At 45.5% G+C, this 17,942-nt stretch overlaps 1 protein-coding gene across 7 annotated transcripts in view; it reads right to left on the bottom strand.

Moving 5' to 3' along the window:
• Nucleotides 1-13,617, bottom strand: part of GULP1 (GULP PTB domain containing engulfment adaptor 1) — a 164,147-nt gene extending 150,530 nt beyond the window's left edge. The window contains exon 1 of one of the 7 annotated variants that reach the window (XM_028750245.2): nucleotides 13,185-13,617. The gene's annotated coding sequence lies outside the window, so the exon portion shown is untranslated. The remainder of the gene's footprint in view (nucleotides 1-13,184) is intronic. The other 6 variants (XM_028750219.2, XM_077917218.1, XM_077917236.1 and 3 more) reach the window with 6 other exon arrangements.
• Between the last annotated feature and the right edge of the window lie 4,325 nt (nucleotides 13,618-17,942).

The following is a 17,942-nucleotide window of genomic DNA, read 5'->3' as shown; positions in this document are numbered from 1 at the left end:
CCCTATTACTCTCAGCTATGCCCCTTGCAGAGGTAAAATGTGAGTCAGGGAAGCAAAAGGGGAAAGAAGAAGGTCAAATTTGCAAGCCATTTTTGAGAATCAATCCTGACTTCTTAGGGCCGAACTAGACCTTATGGAACCATTTTCGTATGTTTAAATTTGAAACTGTGCCAGTGAGTAAGAGTAAGTAATGAAGGTCTGGTTTTAAAAGCAGGGGAGATGCTTGAGAAAGATGTGTAGATCTCTCACACACATGGCTTATCTCCCTGAAGCTTCTCTCTCCAAGTGCTTTTATCCTCAGTCAAACCCTGATAGTGGAAGTGACTTTGGCTGTGGAAAAAAACATTTTGAGAGATAGGATGCAGGGAGTAAGCCACAGGAGGCAAAGTGGTTCGATATATTTCTTATCCATGCTCTCCCTTTGCTTTAAAAATTGGACCCACCAGTAGGGCTGGGAAATATCTGGTTTTCAGCATATATCACCAGCGATATATCACCAGTTCAACATCGTGATGTACCGATATACAGTGGTACCTCAGAAGTCGAACAGAATCCGTTCTGGAAGCCCATCCAAAACATTCAGAAACCAAGGCACAGCTTCTGATTGGTTGCAGGAAGCTTCTGCAGCCAATCAGAAGCCACGGAGGACATTCAGGTTCCAAAGAACGTTTGCAAACCAGAACACTCACTTCCAGGTTTGCAGTGTTCGGGAGTCAAAATGTTCGACTTGCAAGGCGTTCAGGATCCAAGGTACGACTGTATCAAGATGTCTGAAATAAGAACGGAGCTATGTAGAAACACTGGCTGGCTTCACGGTTTCCCCCACATTGTGATTTCTGCATAGCGTGCACACACACATCATGATTCATGATATATTGCCAGGTCAAATATAATGAAACCAACATCATGCTATGGACTAGAGCATAGTGCTTATAATCAGAAGGTTACAAGTTCGATCCCGGTATGGGACAGCTGTATATTCCTGCATTGCAGAGTTCTGAAATCCAGCCCTAACACACATCATGATTCACAATATATTACCAGGTCAAAAATTATGAGACCTGTATCGTGATATGGACTTCAAGCCGGTTTGGGGCAATATATCGCCCAGACCTACCCACCAGCCATTTCTTCCTATATAATTGAGGCAATCTCCTACTGAAATACTATGAAACAGCTGCAGTGACCTCTAGCTTGGCCTTCTGCCAAACCAGAGCAGAGGTAGCTAATACTGTGCCGCTCATATGCTGCTGGGCAACTCATACCATCCCTGAGCATTGGCCACGTTGGCTGGATCTGGTGCCGTCTACAATGGATTGCCTCTATGCCAAGTGGACGAGAGTTGGAGTCCAACAACATCTGGAGGGTATCTCATTGACTAACCCTGAGCTAGAGAGTGGTGGATGTTGAAAACACATGTACAGATATATACAGATATAATAACTTGCTAACTGTTGAATGTCTGATAGCTTCTTCGGATTTCGCAAGAGTCATCTTTCAATGTTGTGCCTCCAGAGTCTATATATTTTCCAAGTCTCTTCTGTTTTGTTGATTTTCTCTCTGCGAGACACTAACATCTCCCGAGGAATCTTTATTATTTCCTTTCTTCCTAATGTAGATACAAGCCACTAGTGGAAAGCAATATCAATAAGCTGCATTATTTAAAACTACAATTTTATTTAAACTACCTCCTGAAACATTCCGCTAGGGTGGATCTCACTCAGCCCTTGAAATGGCAATGCTTTAAAGAAAATTATATGGTGCTTAGAAATGTAAAGGCCCAAAAACACAGGAGAAGGAAGCCCGGGGGGGGGGGGGGAGTCCCACAAGGCTTGATAGGAAAACCTTAGAACAGGAGGGGAGGGAGAAAGGAATATTTCATTAAATGTGTTCCTTTTCAACATGTTCAATGGAATTGTTTTGTGATACAGGGACGTTCAGCTATCAGCTATCAAGGGTCAAGACCAAATTCTCCTCTCTCCACCCCCACCTCCATTTGCAAGTGATGGAAACGAAGGCGCAATTAAATGGTTGAAGGAGTGATTACCATGTGCTGTGACTTCTTTTCACCCACTTTCCCCAAAAAAACCTTCCTGACATTGGCTGCAGCAACAGTAAAACTCCTCTAGAGCAGTGTTTCCCAACCTTGGGCCTCCAGCTGTTTTTGAACTACAATCCCCATCATCCCTGACCACTGGTCTTGCTAGCTAGGGATGATGGGAGTTGTAGTCCAAAAACAGCTGGAGGCCCAAGGTTGGGAAACACTGCTCTAGAGCATGGGTAGGCAAACTAAGGCCTGAGGCCCGGATCCGGCCCAATCATCTTCTAAATCCAGCCCATGGACAGTCCGGGAATCAGCGTGTTTTTAAATGAGTAGGGTGTGTCCTTTTATTTAAAATGCATCTCTGGGTTATTTGTGGGGCCTGCCTGGTGTTTTTACATGAGTAGAATGTGTGCTTTTATTTAAAATACATCTCTGGTTTATTTGTGGGGCATAGGAATTCATTCATTATTATTTTTTCCAAAAAACAGTGGATGCTCGGGTTATGAATGTGATCAGTGTGGGAGGCACATTCACAACCCGCAGTGCCACATCTGTGCACGTGCGGGTTGTGATTCGGTGCTTTTGCGCATGCGCAAAGCGTGATTTAGTGCTTCTGCGCATGCTCGAGCACCGAAACCTGGAAGTAACCTGTACTTCCGGGTTCGGCGTGGTGCGCAACCCGAAAATGCACAACCTGAAGCGTCTGTAACCCGAGGTATGACTGTATAGTCCGGCCCCCCCACAAGGTCTGAGGGACAGTAGACCAGCCCCCTGCTGAAAAACCTTGCTGACCCCTGGCTCTAGAAGCTACCAGCCAGCAATGCCCCTGGAATGAGACTGTGGCGTCACTCTAGCAACATTTGTGGGGGAAGGAATGGCAGCTGCTGAAAGGTGCTCCACTGCAGCAGCAAACTGCTCTCAATTTCTGGGTACCCCTTTCATCCGTCCTTCACTCAAAAGTCAAGATGAAAGTTCAAGTAACTTTCACAAGAGTGTCAACAGACTCTTTATATGTCTAAATAGCATTACTTCCCTTCGTTTTCATCACAATCACTTTTTTACTTGCTTTTTGCCTTTCATAAAGGTAATATTTAAGTATCCCTTAGGGTGCAACACCAAGTGTGCTTGTAACCACTGAATGACTAAAAACTAAAAAGATGCATAATTCTGCATAAATATGCACCCTATTTTGTGTTATTACCTATAAGATCTTTCATGTTCTCCCAGATTGTTACTGGAGATGGAGGTTGTTATTCAGTCAGGCATTTTTCTCCCACCCAGCTTCTATGGAAGTTTCAAGGTTATTAGATAATTTTATATCCTCAACCATGTTTCACGGTGACATTGTGTTGTGGGTAGAAGTCAGCATTTTTTAACTTGCAATGCTGTTTAACCTGCACAGGTTGTAGAATTATGGACACTAGCAGTTTAGATTTCAAGCAAAGTGTCACTATTTTGCCTTACTTCCCCACTGATGGTATACTATGTGCAAGGAGCATGCAAAATGTGGCACCTTCCCTGCCATCTGAAATGACAGAGTCCATTATTTTACCACCTAACTTTGCATGATGTATAGATTGGCTCTCAGGGTTTCTTCCCCATTATTTAGGCAGCTCAAAGGTCATTCTAACACGCTGCAATACTGATGAATTTGATCAATAAGCACAGGCAGCATATTGTGGTATTTAAGATTTTTTTTAAAAGTGGTGTGACCCCAATGTTTATCTGAAATTAAGCACTACTTCAGCACTGCTTCAGAATCTTTAAAGTGTTAGGTAATTATTCTTGACATTATCACACACTTCAGCTTCCCTGGAAAACATTCCACTCATTGTCACATAATTAACAGGACACTATGAGAATAGATGGCATTTTGGAGCAGAAAATCATCAATGGCAAACAAATTTTAAAAATAACCCAGCAAGACAATATCTACAAAAATACAATGCCAACATGCCAGAGACCATGCAAAAAGAACAAATGAGCAGCTGGGTAATATCTGTCCTTCCTCGTCCCATGGGACCTGCCCACCACCCACAACGGGGCAAACATGCCACCCAAACCACTCACATCCTGAGAACACAGTGTTGTCCACTCTATAGATTCAGAATCAATATGATTCTTGACATTGGGACTGAAGGTCATGGTAACCTGGGCTGTCTGCAGTTTAGATACTTTGTCATCCTAAAATCTCTGCCTGTTGCAAGCAATTAAAAGTTGTGCACCTATTTTAACCCACGGCTCAGTACTGTATGTGTAGTTTTGGTTCTCACATCACAATGATGCCCTTTCACCACCCCACACTATGCTGAAGGCACAATAAGTCTGGTAGTTGCTCTTTCTATTCAGTTTCTAGATTCGTGTTGTTTTTCAAGTATATTCTCTGACTTCAATTTGCTGGGGAAAGTCTGACTATGTGAACAAAACCTTTCTGAAAGTCAAAGGTAAATTAAAACAAATTCTAAACCTGCTGTTTTTAAACCAACCTTTTAGAATTCTAGGGACCTCCTGATATTTGCACAACAGGGTATCATTGCAAAGTGCATTGTCTGAAGCCAGCAGAAGTTGAATAAGTAAACTAACAACAGTCTATCTGAAATAAATTGAGGAACACCTGATCTGGAAATACAAATAAAATGTGCTTCTAGGATGAATGACAGATAAAAAACAAAGCTGTGTCCCTCTGAACCTTCACATCATGCACGGTAATATTGTGATTTATTAGCAGGGTTGGCACATTGCAATCACATACCGCAACCATACAGCAGAAGCAGCTAGTGCTGCCAATTAACTACAATTACTGTATGGCACAGAGAGATAAGGGTATTAGTATCAAAATGAGCTTTTAAGAAGTGCTTCGTCTACTCTTTGTACAACAGGTACCACTGGATGCATTGCAGAGTTAAAATATTAATGCTGAAGTTTGTAACTTTTTCCTTCATGAGCTTCCTTGTGCTTAAAGTTATAAGCAGAAGACGACAACAATGGGCACCATCTCCTAAACCATGCAGGTCGAATCATAGAACTGTAGAGTTGGAAGGGACCCTTAGCATCCTATAGTCCAACCCCCTACAATGCAGGAATATGAAGTTGTTCCATACAGGGACCAAACCTGCGGCCTTGGTGTTATCAGCACCACACTCTAAGTTGGAGCCTCCTAACAGAGGGTCCATGTTCCACACGGCCCTGGGACTCCCCCCAACCAGCTTGGAGGCGGGTGGTGCCATGATCATACCACTGGCCTTTAGCCAATCAGCGATTTGGCAGGGGCTGGGGGGTACTTAATCAGCAGCGTGACATGGGGACCTCCTCTTGCTTCGTGCTGCCAAACACCCGTCTACCCACTCATTAGTTAGGTCATGTCTGGCCTTGCTTTGGACTTCAGTTGGTTGCCTGTTTTGGAATGGGGGCCGGGTAGGAATTTTTCCCAATGTGGCAGATTGGCAGTGGCCACTTGGTTTTTGCCTACCTCTTAGCAATCGTCACAACTTTGTAAGGTTTAGCGGTTAGGCATTGGTTTTAGGGGGATGCGGGGAGGGGAGGTGCGGCCATCACCTGCCCCTCCATTTGATAGGGTATTCCGTTAAAGGAATCTGGGGTCTGGATCTTGTCCAAAGCCCGGGGAGGGGCTAGGGCCATGCCAGAATGGCGGGAACCCCAGGGGTGCATTGATGGAGCTCCCTCTGCTGGTAGTTTACCCTTTGCAGGCTCCCTGCTGGGTGAGCAGGAGCCAGTATAGTCATTAGATACCAATGCCTAAGCCAATACCAGTCACACTTGTGTATTCCATAAAGTTGTGGCCTAAATTTGCCCATTAACCTTTAAACTAAAATTCTGTCTCCACTGTATCTTATTTCCTTGGGGTGTTTTTCAGGACGCGCAACCTACCAAGCTACCCGGGAAACACTGCTGTTGGCTTGACCTCCTTCACTGCCTCTGCTCCTTTAACTATTATATAGACATTATGAGTCCTTTTCCATTAACTTAATTGACAGTTCATTTTAATCATCTAAGACTTTGGCAGATTTTTTTAAAACAACAACAACAACAACAACAACAACAAGCTGTTGTTGCTTGGATGTTACAGAAAATATACTTTCCGCCAAATCTGCCCCAAAGCAACCATCAAGGATTGTTTTTAATTTGAAAACTAGTATTTTATATTCAGAACAAGCCACCATTCCCAGTCACAAAAATGCTTATTCATTTCTAAATATAGTGGTTTTTTTACCAGGTTGGAGGTGCCAGAGAGGCCAAGGCGTGTGAAAAAACACACGCAAAAATAGGCACAAAAATAACAAAACTCACGATTCATCGAGCAGAAGGGAAGTAAACATTTCATGTGTGCTAGAGGATACTATGGTTCATTATTGGTGCTTTGGGACTTATTGAGCTCCTGCTGTCTTCTGCAGTGCCTCATAGGTGAATTTTATTCCTGACATGTTATGGATGCATTATATTCTAGCTAAAGTAAAGTCCAGAAATACCTTATACCACTGATACCTTAGCTATTGTGGGTGCTCTGTTCTGTTCTTTATCTAACTTCAAAATATCCTTTCAAATGAGAAGAACACTGTTCTTAATGCAAGCACAACATATATGGCAATGCAATGTTTGTCGTTTGATTTGCGATCCATTTTCTAAAAATCTGCATTTTCTTTCCCAAGACTGCAGCTGTGCTTCTCCATGAATTTTAGATAATGGGTGATATCCAGCTGTGACAACCCACTTAAACAACAGTCATTCTACTAGCAGGCACTCTTGTTCTTAGTGTGGCACAACGCCCACATCTAATGGGTGTCTTGTACCTGAACTATACTGGTATACTGTGCAACTTCTTGATCAGGAATAGCGAGCGTGGATTATGCAGGCTTCAACTACCATCATCTGTAACCATTGACCATGCAGTCTGGGATGGACAGAGTTGTACTCCAGACGTGAAGGGTACCATGTTGACTACCTCTGTCCTAGCACAACTGCTCCTATAATTATTATTATACTAGGTGTTTGTTTGTCATGTGTGTTACTACAGTGGTACCTTGGTTTAAGAACAGCCCTGTTTATGAACTATTCGGTTTAAGAACTCCACAAAACTGGAAGTAGTGTCCCGGTTTGCGAACTTTACCTCGGTCTAAGAATGGAATCCGAAAGGTGGAAGGGCACCGGCGGCGGGAAGGCTCATTAGGGAAAGCGTGCCTCGGTTTAAGAACAGTTTCGGTTTAAGAACAGACTGCAGGAATGGATCAAGTTCATAAACCGAGGTACCACTGTACTTGAATAAAGTCAACTTCCAATGTTAGATTTGATCTCACTGTACAACTCCTAGATTTCTTCCATGTATTGTTGCAGCCACTTTCAACTCCATCAGCATTGAAAACAGTCTAGTCCCACTGATAACTGAAAGTCATAAATATATTGCTGGGGGTGGGGAATAGTTATCTAAAATCCACTCTAGTTCCCCTTTGGCAAGACAGTTGGAGAAATGATGGTAGTCACATCAGTAAAAGGTAAAGGTACCCCTGCCCGTACGGGCCAGTCTTGCCAGACTCTAGGGTTGTGCGCTCATCTCACTCAAGAGGCCGGGGGCCAGCGCTGTCCGGAGACACTTCCAGGTCACGTGGCCAGCGTGACAAAGCTGCATCTGGTGAGCCAGCACAGCACACGGAAACGCCGTTTACCTTCCCGCTGGTAAGCGGTCCCTATTTATCTACTTGCACCCGGGGGTGCTTTCGAACTGCTAGGTTGGCAGGCGCTGGGACCGAGCAGCGGGAGCGCACCCCGCCACGGGGATTCGAACCGCCGACCTTTCGATCGGCAAGCCCTAGGCGCTGAGGCTTTTACCCACAGCGCCACCCGCGTCCCTTCACACGTCCACGTCACATCAGTAGTAGCCTTAAATAAGAGTGCATAAGACTGGAGTGGCTGGGTTTATTTTTATACATTTAGCTTTAGTAGTTAACAACTAACTATGAAATGGAGAAAGGGGTCTGTGCTCCACGCAATTCACAAGACCTATGAAGATGACCATGAGAAGTAATCACTCTTAATGCACCTTCAGCACAACCTTCAAAATCCTACAAATGTTTCTGTTGTTAAGGGAAATCTCTTTAAGGAAACCTGAGAGCTACTAAATCCCGTGTATCCCATTGATTAACAAATGCATAAATAAGCAACACACACACAAGTCACTACTTTTCATTATTCCCTACCTTGATGCACTATTTTGTTGGGGCTAAATACATACAAGGAACTGCTAATCCTGAAGTATAACAAGGTAAATGTAACTTTATTAAGTGTAAAACAAATGCTTTGTTTGCTCATTACAAATGAACTTTAAAGGGGTTTTGCCTGATCAAAATGTACATCCCTACCAAAAATGAGGCACTTTGACAAATAACAAGAAAACATTCAATCGTATAGCATCTTTTGTATCAAATTGTATCATTTTGCTTATATCAAACTGTATCAATTTGATCATATCAAACTGTGTCAATTTGATTGTATCAAATTATATCAAACAGTAATTGTAAACACAATGTTCAAACAAAATAGAATAGAACTGAGTTATAACCAATGTGCATACAGTGGTACCTCGGGTGAAGAACTTAATTCGTTCTGGAGGTCCGTTCTTAACCTGAAACTGTTCTTAACCTGAGGTACCAATTTAGCTAATGGGGCCTCCCACTGCCGCCACTGCAAGATTTCTGTTCTCACCCTGAAGCAAAGTTCTTAACCCAAGGTACTATTTCTGGGTTAGCAGAGTCTGTAACCTGAAGCGTCTGTAACCTGAAGCGTCTGTAACCCGAGGTACCACTGTACATTAGTAGACAGCAGTTTGCCAGGACCACCAGCCAGCCCTCGAGTTATGAAGGGTACAAATTGTGTACCTGTGACCAGTCAATGAAGGCAAACAGAGAGATCCTGGTCACTCTGGAAAATGCAGGGGTGATAGAGAAAAAGTCAGCCCACAGTGGACTAAATAAAACAACACCTGATAGCCACAACCCAATGAAACGATTGGGCTTTGCTGCATGCCAATGGCAATATGATGTGCACTGCTATATTCATGCAGAACCACCTACCACCTCTACTTTCTTCTTTAAAATAGAGCATTATGTCATAGCGCTCAAGACAGGGAATAACCCTCTCCCCCCAAATCTCTTGTCTGGCTGATAATGAAATATTTTTCTTCAATGGCCTCAGTGCCTGGCTGCTGCTGCTAGCTAGAGCTTACCCGCCCCCCGCCCCCCCCCCCCCGCCCCCGGTGCTTGGATGAGGGCTCCAAATAGATTAGGTAGGTGGAATGTCACCGACAAAAGAAATACATCTTAAACAAAAATCTACTGACTGCTTCTTTAATACAGTAGTACCTCGGGTTACATACGCTTCAGGTTACACTCCGCTAACCCAGAAATAATACCTCGGGTTAAGAACTTTGCTTCAGGATGAGAACAGAAATTGCACTGCAGCGGCACGGCCCCATTAGCTAAAGTGGTGCTTCAGGTTAAAAACAGTTTCAGGTTAAGAAAGGATCTCGGGAACAAATTAAGTACGTAACCAGAGGTACCACTGTACCTGGTACTATCTGGGTGCCTGTCTACTGTCTCAGGGCCCCAGTTTCAGTCTGTGGAAGACTCTGATTCAAACAGTGCAACAGGAACCTCGATTCAAGGGAGAGCTCTCAGCACCCCCTTCTACACTGCCTTGGCTTGAGGGTGTGGTAATCCTATTGTCTTCAACGTCTAAGGATGAGCCTCCTGAAGCATCTGTTGCTCCACCACCACAGATGAGCATGCAATTGCAGAATATGCCGCAGGCCCTTTAAAGATGGCTTACTGCTCAAGTCTCCAATGGCTGATACATCTTCCCTATCTGGCCAGCAGGGTCCACAGGGAGCTGCCCTAGGTCCTGATCTGCTTTGATGTGTACTGGAAGAGGCCCAGGAATTATTACCACTTTTGCTGCAGGCCCCAAGCCCCAGCAGAGCAGAGCAGGGTGCTTACCCACTGTCTCTCTGTTCAGCTGGCAAACATGTAAATGAAAGCGGTGTTATAAAAAAAGGTTGATACCATCACCAAGCTTCGCCTTTCACAGAGAAGTTGCAAAAGCATCAGATAGATCATTGTTAAAACACTTCCAATTATTAAAAGCCTGCTGAAACATATGTATGTTAAATACCAGTTTTCTCCATAGTGCAAACTAAAGACACATCAGCGACTCCTACGATATGCTAACTTCTTGGTTATTTCAGTATAGTGCACTCACTGGAATGACTGCTAGAAACAGAGCTCTGTACTCAAAGGAAGTTTCCTCCAGTTATGAGATACGTGTGGCACAAGCAACAGTGGCTGCTTGTCTCATTTGTGAACTTCTCAGAGGCAATGTGCTACGTTTGTTGGGAACAGTAGGGTAAGCTACAGGGACCGTTTCTTCATGACAGCAAGGCAATATTGCTCTCTTTAAGGGCATCACATTGAGACAAAAGTTTCAAATTTCTATTAGAGCAACAGAAGGGGGGGAAACGATAAAAGACACAGAGATTGTTATGAATATAGATGTTTTCCCTTCCTTCTCCAGTTTTAACATATAGGCAGAGGAAAGCTTAATGAATGTCAAAACTTTCAAGACTGCAATTAACCTTCTTTGTTCTGACCGACTTTCATCCCTTGCATGAAAATGAGTTTTACATTGACTTTTGTATGTTCATTTATCACTAGATCGAGCTGGAGTGACATTAGGAAATATATGCTATTGACTGAGTTGAAGAAATGTCACAGAAGCTTAATTCTTCAATGTTTTAACTTTGCCCCTCTTCTACAACTCTGGAACCCAGGGTTCAAGGTTTGTTTAAGGTTGCCATATCTTGGAAAGTGAAAATCAGGACAGAGTTGTGGGGTTTTGCAGGGGAGGGCGGACCAAAGTTGCTGCTTTTTTAGTAAAAGCTACAAGAATTATTGAGTTTGGGACCTTTTTTTAAAGGCATTTTTGGCACGATTTAACCCCCATTGTCGGTTTTCCAGGATATTTGCCTGATTTCCAGGACCCCATTTCCAGGGGCAAATTCCAAGGCATGTCCTAGAAAATCAGGACATATGGCAGCCCTAGGTTTGTTACTTCAGAGCTTCTCAAATGAGAAACTAATGCTGATGCCCCATCCCCCCCACAAGTCCTGTGTCTTATGGAATTAAGTCACATGCGGTGCTTCTGTCTGTATATGCACAGAAGGTTGACTTTGCAAAACTATCCCTGTGTTCATTAGTCCCAGCAGTGGTGTCAGTTTTGTTCTCAAGACACTGAGCACATTGGCTGAGCCAGCAGAAGATGGTCACTGTGGGACAACAAAAAGCAAATATCTTTTTCTTTAATTCTCAAACCACTCATCATACCCTTTCGTATCTTCAGAATTCAAGGAACCTTTTTTTCCTTCACATTTCGCTTTCAAATGTGCTCATTTGTTGCTATTTTTGACAGTAGCTTTTAGGCTACAATCATAAACACACTTACTAGAGAGATTCGCTGAATTTAGAGGTTATTATTCATCAGAAAGCTTGCCTAGGATTGCTACTGTATGTGCGACATTAAAAAATGCAGATTGAGGAGGTGCACACACACAGACACACCCCACATCTTCCCCTGTAAGACAATAAAGGATTTTAAAAATGCATTCTAGTCAACAGAGCATAATGCCCGTTCTTCCCACACGACTATACCATCGAAAAGGGGACCGGCAAACGGCAAGCTACACATACTGCAACACTGCATGTGAAGTTTTACCGAACTTAAAGGGGCAAGTGGCTACAGATCCGCAGCCTGAATCATATCAAATCACCCTCGATCGTCAGAAACATGCACGAGGCAAACAGTTTGCACCAAAAAGAGCGAATATACTTTCTGTACTTGGAAGCATCTTCCTGCCTTCGGGTCTCTTTCCATAAGCATTGCGTGCTACACCGGTTTCCTTTTCTAACCCCTCCAAAGCCTCGTTCCCAAGCAGATCCCTCCCCGGCGGGGGGGGGGGGGAGAATCCACCTGATTGGCACTTGCTGACACTCACTCTATCCCTGGATCGCAGCCTGCGGCACAAGTATTTTTTTATATATATTACAAAAAACCACAACTGCAGCCTTAGATCATGACTACCTACCCCGCAGACCTCCCTTATAAACAAACAGACAGGGAAAGCCGCCGCGCGTTTCGCAAGCAGCCGGGCAGAGGCGCAGCTCCACCCGAGCCAAGCGCGATCCACAAAGCGCTTAAGCAGAGTACCCCCAAAAAAGTCGGTGGCGGGACCGAGCTCAGCCTGCAAGCACAATGGTCACCCCGGTTACACCCGAAGGCGGTGGGGGTGGGGGGGGGAGGGTTCACACAGAAGTCCCACTTCGAAGCAAAGCCAAGGATCGCAACCTTTAACACAGGAGCGGAGATCTCGCTGCAAAAAAAAACACACACACACAAAAACAACCAACCCGCTGCAGAGATGGAGGAACCGGGGAGCAACTCGACTACAATATCGGGGCGGGAGGGGGGGGGCAGGTAAGCCCCGCCCCGCAGAACCGATCACGTGACTCGGTGCGCGATTCTGATGGCAATGCCCATCAACTTGGGATGGGAGGGGGGTGGGGTTCAAGTGTTTTCTATGGGCGGGGGGGGGGGACGGGGACTGGGACCCAAAGAGTTGGAGAGCGGGGCCAAAGCGCAACGGGAACTTTTTGGTTTCCGCCGGCCCGAGAAAGCGACGCCTTCCCTACCATTCCCCCCCCCCCCCCGCACGGTCTGTTTCCTCACGACAGAAGAAATGCTGCAAAAGCCAGCGGGGGAGTGCGGGGGGGAGGGCGCGGAAGGTGGCGGCTGGAGAAGTTCCACACAGCCCAGCCGGACTCCGCTGAGAGCCGAGGGAAGGGGCGCTTTCCCTCAGCTCCCTCCAACTCGCCCTTCCCAAAAGTTTCGGGGGAGACGGGGAGGGGGCTGGCGGTGTGAGGGAGGGGGGAAAAACGCCGCCGGCGCCGGCGCCTGGTCTTCCTGCCAAGCGTCGCCGAGAGGCCCCCGCGCGGCGTTCCACAGGCTTCCCTCTCCGCCAAGGCGAAGCTGCCGGGCAGCTGCTCTCGTCTCCGAGCAAAAGCGAAGTCGAAGAAGAACCCACCCCCTCCGAAGCTCGTCGTCGTCGTCGTCCTCTCGCGGATAAAAAGGAATCCCAGCGCGTCCTCTCAAGTTCGCCTCTCCAGCCGCACAAACTCCGCAGAGTTCCGGCGAGTTCTCCTCCCCTCAGGAGCCGCGGCGCGCCTTGCCGCCGCTCCTGGCTGGCTCTTTCTTTCTCTGGAGGGAGCGCGGCGGAGGCTCGACGCCACGAAACTTCGCCCGAAAGAGAGAGAGAGATGGAGAGGGGAGCGCAGCCGGCGAAGTGGAGGAGGCGCACGCGCGGCGGCGCGGCAGGGGAAAGCGCCTCAGCCAGTCGCCTCAGCGGCAGGCGGCCAGCCTCCTTGGCTTCAAGCGCGGAGCCTCCGCGGCGGAGGGGAAAGTTTCGTGACGTCACGCGGGCCGGGGGCCGGCGCGCTTCCCCGCCTCGCCTCGCTCCCCTCCCTCCCGCTCCGCAGCGCTTCGGCCGGCGTGGCGCACGCTCGCCGCCGGGCTCCCCTCGGCCTGAGGCGGGAGGGCGGCGGAGGGGAGCGGCCGGCCGCGCCGGCGGCCTCTGGGCTTTGCGCGCTCGCCGCATTCTTCTCCCGCCGCCGCCTCCTCTTCTTAGATCTTGGCGGGAAACTCCTGAAAGGCGAAGGCGAACTTTACGACCGGGGTTTTCCCCAGTAACTTTTTATTTCATTTCATTTTTTTTAAAAAGCACCTCCTGTTTCTATTTTTCCCCCAATTTTTTTTATTGGTTTTCACTATATTATAAACAAACACATAAGACAAACAAACATAAATCATAGCCTTGTTGAAAATTACACTTATTAACATTGTTAAGTGACTTCCTCGCTTCCCCTTGGTTGAATTTCATTGCATGTCCTTTTAACGGTTTTCCAAATCACAGTTCTTCTAAGATTTAACTTAAACATTAACATCCTTAGATCTTCACATTCAGAAATTAAACATATTAATTCATCACTTAACATAAATAAAATCCTAAGCCAATTAAGTATCTGCAAGCTGTTTTCAGTTAATTTAACTTAACATATTTAACTAAGTAATCATTAAATTTAATCCACTCTTCCTAATACTCCTCCTCCTTCTGGTCGCAGACTCTTCCGGTTAGGTCAGCTAGCTCCAAAAAATCCTGTAAAAAAGCACCTGTTTCTAAGTCAATAAGCAAGCCTCCCAATTTTTTTTATTGATTTTAAAAAACAAACAAACAAATAGACAAACAAACATAAATCTCCACCGCATTTAAACCAAACTTAGTAACATTGTTAAGTGACTTCCTCGAATCCCCCGGTTGAATTTCAGTGTATATCCTTTTAATGGTTTCCCAAAACCAATATTCTTATAAAATTAACTAAATCACTTAACATCTTTCTTTTCTTCCAATTCAGCATTAAACATATTAATTCATCACATTACATATTAAAATCCTAAGCCTTTCTGGTATTTGCAAGCTTTTCCAATTAATTTAACTTAACATATTTGACTAAATAGTCTTTAAATTTTGTCCATTCTTCCTGATAGTCCTCCTCCTTCTGGTTGAGGATTCTTCCAGTCAGATAAGCAAGCCTCTTCAACGATCAGGCAGATAAGGAAGGGCTGCAGCTTTTCATAAAGTAAAAGCCAAGACAATTGTGGCTGCATACTTGCAAATAACTGCTCGGGTGAATAGAATAAAGTAAAGATCAGAAAGCAGAGGTTTCTGAAAGGCCGTTACCCGCAATGCAATTCTTTGGTTATGCTAACACAGTAGTGGACCAAAGTGAAGTTTTACAAAGAGCATCATGGAAACCTTAGGCCTCTGGCACCAAGCAACCAACAAATATATCAGATCTGTAAGCCTCTGGAACCATTTCAGTTGTTGTTGTTGTTGTTTAGTCATTTAGTCGTGTCCGACTCTTCGTGAACCCATGGACCAGAGCACGCCAGGCACCTCTGTCCTCCACTACCTCCCGCAGTTTGGTCAAATTCATGCTGGTAACCTCGAAAACACTATCCAACCATCTCGTCCTCTGTTGCCCCCTTCTCCTTGTGCCCTCCATCTTTCCCAGCATCAGTGCCTTCTCCAGGGAGTCTTCTCTTCTCATGAGGTGGCCAAAGTACTGGAGCCTCAGCTTCACGATCTGTCCTTCCAGTGAGCACTCAGGGCTGATTTCCTTAAGAATGGATGTGTTTGATCTTCTTGCAGTCCATGGGACTCTCAAGAGTCTTCTCCAGCACCATAATTCAAAAGCATCAATTCATCGGCGATCAGCCTTCTTTATGGTCCAGCTCTCACTTCCATACATCACTACTGGGAAAACCATGGCTTTAACTATACCATTTCAGTAGTAGCAGCCAATTAGAGAAAGAAGCATTGATTTTGCATGCAGTCGTGCACATTCTGGGGGGGTTACAAAAGAGCAGATTTTTCTTCTTCTTTTAGAAAATACCCACCGTCCTCCTGCATGTTTGTCTGTTTTTTCAAAAAATGTGCTTTTTTTCGATTGACTTGTTTAAGATCCAGGACAAAGCGCCGCCTTCCAGACATTCCTCCTCCTCCCCCCCCCCCCCCGGACGCCACCTTTGAAATCCTGCCAGTGTCCGGATAAACCCGGACATGTTGCAGCTCTGACGCTGGACGCGATCTGGATAAAGGAAGAGGATTTTGAGGCACCGCAGATCTCGAGGCGTGTTTGAACTTGCCCGTTGGAATCCAAGTTTGATTGGACTTGGATGGCGTGCTTAAAGGTTTCCTAGTTTCTGATTTTTCACATTCTCCACTGTTAACGGAGAAATCTGAGGGCTGCCTTGGACAAAAACAAGGACGCCAGCCAGGAATACCAGAGCAAAACAGCAGCCAGTAGGCTCGGTCTTTATTGAAGACTGCCATGACAGGATTCCCACCTGCCACAAGGTGGAACAAGATGGAAGCCCGAAACAAAAGAGAACCCAAACTTTTATTAGCTGCTAATCCCCATGTTACACCCCCCCAAACTACATCACTAATACATCATGGTTACATCATGAAAGGGGAGGTCTGGTAGCAGTAATCCGAGCATCCTGGACCCTCCCTCATGGTTCCCCTTGCCCTCCACCAAACACCCATCAAGTGTAACAAAAGAGATATTTACATTTCCCTGTTCCCAGCCAAGTTAATCACACCCTTTTGTCTTCATCTGGGTTTGTTATTTCTGGAATGGCTACCTGTCTGGCGCTCAGGTATCAGGATGCCAGGGATTATCACTCAGGCAGAGGGGCTGCTGAGTAGCTGAGTTCACATGTCTATATGAATTTCTGAAGCTTTCCCAGTGAGCCAGTACATAGATACATTTATCAGCGAATTGTTACATTTGGTATTGTGCAGCAGAGGCCCTTTGAATAGATAGGAAGAAACTGTGATGAAGTGTTTTGTGGGGACAAATCACAAAAGTCACAAAAGTGATTGTGCTGATTTTGGTAGTGGGCTGCATGTGCATGGTATCTGCTGGAGGGGCAACCCTCCCCCCATACATAAATTCCTGCATCACCACCATCCATGGATCGTCAGAGGCAGAACAAGACTCAATTCTTACCTTTGAGGACCGTCTCTTTACAACCAGCTTTTTATCTCATAGAATTGTAGAGTTGGAAGGGACCCTGAGGATCATCTAGTCCAACCCTCTGCAATGCAGGAATATGCAGCTGTCTCAAATGGGGATCAAACTTGCAACCTTGGCGTTTATCAGCACCATGCTCTAACCAACTGAGCTATCCCTGTTTCACAAGATAGCCCACCTTCCCCACCCCCAAGTAGCTCAAGGTGAGATGTCTCCTTATTTAACTCCCACAACAACCCTACGAGGGCCATAGCTTACCCACGCCTGCTCCGTGAGTTCAGTAGGGCTCCCAAATTAACATTCACATGGCAGCGTCCTCCTGCATGTTTGTTCTGAAGTCCGTCTTTCCAAGAAGTAAAGAAACACGTGTCTCATTACGACTGTGTTGGAGGAAGGTGCACACCTCCAGAGCCGTAGCTGGGTGATTTTGCGCCCCTGGCAGAACCGTCCAGATTGCACCCCCTAGCCATGGACAAATTAGCTCTACTTTCTGCCTCTCCTCCAACCCCCCATCCCTTCCGCCCATTCAATTCACCCTCTATTTAAAACCATTTCTTATGAGGCAATAATCAATATTTATATTTACGGACATATTTTTAGCTGATCTTGCACACACACACTCTATTGCTTGCGCCCCAGGTGGGGGCCCACCTCACCGCCCTCTAGCTACAGCCCTGCACACCTCAACCCATAAATAGGAGCATTTAAGCAGGTACCCCAAATCAGACTATAGATTGATAGCCTGACCTTGGGTTTGATGGATGGGAATGTGCAAAAGTGTGGTCAGATAAAAGTGTCAAGCTAAAGGAACCTTATTGTGGGCACTGATGCGACGGTGCACAAATATTCCTTAGGATATATCATGGTGGATTCGGGATGAAACATGCACACTTTAGCAGAAACAATCACAATTGACATGGCAGCCGTATTTCCTTTCTAAAATGAAAAAGGGATGCCAAGGTAAATGGGAGGTTTTGTTCTCTATAGGACTGAAAATGTTGATCAATTCATCATAATGATGAATTGATTCATTAATTCATCCGTCTCAGCTCTGCCTTACTCACTCTTTCTCTTAGTTAAACGTTAAGTTGAATAATGCTGGTTAATGTATGGAATATATGACTCTAGAGTCTCAGGCTGGAAGATAATTATTAATCATGTATAAAGCACTTTTGTTTTCATGCTCA

Source organism: Podarcis muralis, chromosome 1 (genome assembly GCF_964188315.1).
Source record: "Podarcis muralis chromosome 1, rPodMur119.hap1.1, whole genome shotgun sequence".
In the NCBI taxonomy this organism is placed as follows: domain Eukaryota; kingdom Metazoa; phylum Chordata; class Lepidosauria; order Squamata; family Lacertidae; genus Podarcis; species Podarcis muralis.
This window is presented reverse-complemented; position numbering and strand designations above follow the sequence as displayed.